At 29.8% G+C, this 5,056-nt stretch overlaps 1 long non-coding RNA gene across 1 annotated transcript; it reads left to right on the forward strand.

Moving 5' to 3' along the window:
* Positions 1-784: 784 nt before the first annotated feature.
* LOC127085425 (uncharacterized) lies at positions 785-2,301 on the forward strand. Its single transcript, XR_007789133.1, has 3 exons — positions 785-866; positions 1,377-1,519; positions 2,205-2,301. It is a non-coding gene; the product is annotated as an uncharacterized LOC127085425 (long non-coding RNA).
* Positions 2,302-5,056: the final 2,755 nt, after the last annotated feature.

The raw sequence follows: 5,056 nt of genomic DNA on the forward strand, positions 1-5,056 counted from the left end.
AGTGGTCACTGGGTGTTGGTTGCTATGTTTTATTCTCTTAATTGTAGTACTTTGAGAATATGTTGTTGTATATTGTTGATCAAAGAATCATATATTAATGTTGTATATATGGAGGATTAATGTTGTATATAAATGGATTCATGTTGTATATATCAATGGATTAATGGTGTATAACATTGGATTAAAGGATGAAATCAATATGAATTTTACACTTTTGCAGCATGCGAACAGGTTACCAATTAAATATATATCCACTGTTTTTCAAACAAATTTTTTTAAAATAACTAACACTTTAGAGGGCGCTTTGTCCAGAAAGCGCCCTCTAAACACTTTACATTGACAACTTTAGAGGGCGCTTTTTCCTGAAAGCGCCCTCTAAACACTTTACATTGACAACTTTAGAGGGCGCTTTTTCCTGAAAGCGCCCTCTAAACACTTTACAATGACAACTTTAGAGGGCGCTTCTTCCTGAAAGCGCCCTCTAAACACTTTACATTGACAACTTTAGAGGGCGCTTTTTCCAGAAAGCGCCCTCTAAACACTTTACACTGACAACTTTAGAGGGCGCTTTTTCCAGAAAGCGCCCTCTAAGGTGTCCCTTTATGGACCACTCCAGAGGGCGCTTTTTTCTTAAAGCGCACTATAATGTGGCCACTTTAGACAACGCTTTCTCCAGGAGAACAAAACGCTGTCTTTACCTATGCCAGCGCCAGATTAGAGGGCGCTTAAAAGCGCTGTTATAGGCCAAAATAAGCGCCCTCTTTTCCCTTATTTGGCGTAGTGAGAGGTTTCAAGTGAAGAGTGTTTTGCTTGGTCGTAGAATTTATATGATTCTCTTAAGAAAGAGGATGAAGGATAAAGATCAGGTTGGATTTCAAGGAAAAGTATAAGTTTCGAACATGTCAATTTGAGTAATTAGGAAATTAGTCATGCTAAGATATTTTTGCCTAATTATAGTTATAGTTATTTTTTTCTCTTGTTGAATCTCAACCATCGTTTTTGTATTTGACTCTGAAAATGTTCATATTGGTTTCCTTTCATAATTTATTATTGCTACTAGTGCTTTCATAGTTCTAAATTTTGGTTGTAGTTGTATTGTCGTAATGAAGATTTCTCAAATATTTTTAATGCGCCATGCAATTTAGAACTATGCTACTATTTCTTTATGCAATTACAAATTAAGTTCTTTAGTTTCTTAATTTTTTTAAAAGTTTTTTTGGTTGTAGGTGTCTTTAACAATGTGCCATGATGTTACTTAGCTATAAACAGGATCATAAATATTTTTTTTACATAGAAGAAAGAGTAAATTTGATTTTTGTTAGACTTTTAAGATTAGCTGAGACTCTTTTAAGTGTTTTAATTTCTTTATTTTTTAGATTTTTAAAATATATGGCTGGGCAGAAATTTCTAATCAAAGTATGACGGACTTAGCAAACATGGTGAATTCAGAATTATCAATGTTATTGCACAAATTACATGGAGGTCAGTGGCAAAAAATATGGTATTTCTTGTTTCTAAAGTGAGTGGTTTTTCTTTACCGTAATGTTTTGTTAGGATTAATTGTTAAGGTTATTCGAGCTATGATGTTCTATGTTAGAGTGGGATGTACATAAATGGTTTATTCATGAGGCTACACAATGACACTATATAGAATGAAAACATGTATATTGTGTACCGATCTTGTGTTCAATTTGTTTTTCATGCATTGCAGAGTGGCTATTAGTTTATATAATGACACTACATTTTGTTTCTTACTGTGTCTCGGAAGATACATGGTATACTTTGTGATTCTTCTATGACCTTTTTTAAATGTGATAAGCAAGAATTAAATTATATGGAATTAGTGTGGCTGCTAAATATTTGACAGAGGCATCTGAGGTGGCGGTTAAATATTTGGCATGGTGATTGCAATTGCCATGTGTTAGTATTAGTTGCAGGGTTAATTTGTTTAAACTGAAGTCAGTTTGTTTTCTTCCTGCAACCAATACTAACACATAATATGGTTTAATGTTAGTTTTATTGTGAAACTCTTAGACAGTGGAAATTAGAATTTGGAAGTCTAAAAGTTTAGTTTAGAATGACAAAACTAAATATAGGTTTCCCGTTTTCAAGTTCATGGAACACTAGTAAATAACCCATTACCTTAATTTTTTTAGAGTATAACTTAATTTGTTTACATTAAACTCTACAAGTTTTTTTTGCAGGTTATCATAAACGAGGGTATCTTATCTATACTTGGATATCACCACCCACATTGAAATGTTTTAACTAGCTTCGTAGATGAGGCCGATCAAGCATCAGTTTAAAGATATTATGTTTATTATACTTATTATTATTCTTCCTACGATAAACTAGAGAGAAATCCATTCATTGTTTAACATTTCATAAAATTATTTCACTCTTAATATATATATATATATATATATATATATATATATATATATATATATATATATATATATATATATATATATATAATATATATAATATATTATAAATAATATAATAAGAAAATGAATGGTATATCGACAATGTAAATTAGCTTTACATTTTCAATTAATAATGATCATTTAACCCAACATCTATCTCGTTTGCTCCTTGATGTTATCACCTTTCTTAACCTCCATGTCTGTCATGTCTATAGATTGAAAGGAATAATTTTATTTTTATAATCTTTGATTTCTTTAACATATCAATTGGTGTGGAATTAGATCTTAATTCATATTGATCAATTAGCAAGACCTAACTACTTAAAGTGTGAGTTTCTTCTTCCTCCTCCATTTGACCATTTCAACTCCTTTTTTTTAATAATATTAATGTTATGTTTGGTCGCTCAAGGAATGATAGTTGACGAATTGAGTTTTTGCAGTAAGAAATACCTTTTAGCATTTTCTGTTTGTTGAAGTAACAATTCTCGTTCAATTTCATTATGCATTATTATGCCTTTTATATTTACCCTATTTTATTAGTTTTTGGCGTAAACTCAAGGAAATTAATTTTCCTACGTGTGTAGAAAGTATTGGTTGAATGCTGAAGTTAACAATATTCAACATGTGTAGCAAGTATGAGTTATATGTGTAGGTTACATTCTTTATATTATAGCTTGCAAAGTGTTATTAGGTTACATCACCATTTGAGAAATTAAGTGTAGTTTTTGTAGACTTTAGCATCCTTTTGAGTAGCTGTTTGGTGTTAATCCTGCATGCGTCTCAATACATGGCATGTGTGAGCTTTATGTTTGAATTATAGACAAAATCATTTTACAGAAAAGAGAAGAAAAGTTTAGAGGAATATGACCAATACTTCTAGGTGCTCAATTCCTTAGAATCTTATTTCAGTATTTTGTCTATCATTGTCCTGGATTCTATGAAGTTGATTAGAAAAGAAGTGAAATATATTAGCATTCTACTTATCTATTGTTAGTTAAAATAATTTCATTGTTATCAAGAAGTGGAATGGTTTATATATGATCCATGTGATATTGTCCTTTGTTATATTCTATTAACAATATTTAATATTATTGTGCTATTTAAATTTTTGTTAAGTATAATGAAATGCCTAATGCATTAAAAAAATTTATTAGGACGAATTATTTTTACTAGTATTTTAATTTTCTCTTGTTTATTGTGGATTTGCCTTCATTGTTTGGCATGTGATTTTTTGCTTGAGGATATTTATTTTTATTTTTCATTGTTCTTTGTCCCACACATCAATATTTATCACGTGATTAATATTATTGTTAGACTTTTTCAACAAAAAATCATGGCGTGGTTGAACCTTTCAATTTTACAACAAGTAGCATCCACCATGGGAAAATACACTACTACAAAATGTACCTTTCTTAACACCATATTACCAAGGCCGTTTAAGCAACCGTTGTAATAACTTATCTTAACGCACCTGCAATTTTTTATATTTTATTAAAAGACATTTCTTCACGGTTCATAATAACAACTGTGGTTATAGATGAAAGGTTACATGCTTCAAATCCCAGCACAAACCATTTTTTATCGTTACAAAAAGAGTTTGTCCATATCGTCTTATAAATATATTAAAATTAAAATATCTATCACCCCGGTTAGTACCAGGAACCATTGTGGATAGTACTGACAGTTTATCACGGTTTTTCTTGCCAACGACGGTGATAAGTTTTACATATATATAAGCAAATTTATCAAACTTCAGTCCTCTCACTCAAATTACAAAACCCTAATCTCTCTCTCTCTCTCTCTCTTCCACATCCTGCGAAATCGTCTCTCTTCTTCTTCCATACAACTCGTCTTTCTTCTTCTTTGTACTAAAAGGTAATCAAATTAAACGTTGTTTCTTCTTTATCTAAGTATTTAAACGTTGTTTCTTCTTCTTTTTCTAAAAGATAAACATGTTATTCACAGAGACGGAGCTACATACACAACTATGTAGGTCTATGCCCCATTATAATTAAAAATTTAATTATAATATACTACTCATGTGGTAATAGTAATGATGGTGTATATTGCATTAAATACTTAGTTCATTTCAAATTTTAGTCCAAAATAGTCTCTACTATTTTTGATAAAAAAAATTTAATAGTCTGGATATTATTATCTTATCTTTTTAATCCTATATTTTTAGAATTAAAGAAAAATTAATAATCTATGAACTATCAATTGATTGGTGAGGATAAAATATGTTATATAATTATAAGTAGAAAATTAAGAAACCATTAATAATTTTAAATCATTAAAAAAATTTAAAAAATAAAATAATATTTCTTTATAAATAATATATTATACTTTTCTCATAATAAATTTATAAATTTGCCCACACTATTTAGAATTCCTGGCTCCATCCCTAGTTATTCATACGCTTTCTTCCATTTAGGTTTCACATGATTTTTTCGTATTTTTTTATACTTGGATCTCTGTTTTTGAAATTCTCAATTCGTGTTACTGTTTCTATTATATTACTGTCTTAATGGTTTTAATAAGTTGGATCAATTGTCCCAACACCGTGTCCAACATCTGTCCTATGAGAAACAAAATTTCACATTTGATACTTTCTCTCTAAGATAATG

The sequence above is a fragment of the Lathyrus oleraceus genome, chromosome 5 (assembly GCF_024323335.1).
Source record: "Lathyrus oleraceus cultivar Zhongwan6 chromosome 5, CAAS_Psat_ZW6_1.0, whole genome shotgun sequence".
In the NCBI taxonomy this organism is placed as follows: Eukaryota; Viridiplantae; Streptophyta; class Magnoliopsida; order Fabales; family Fabaceae; genus Lathyrus; species Lathyrus oleraceus.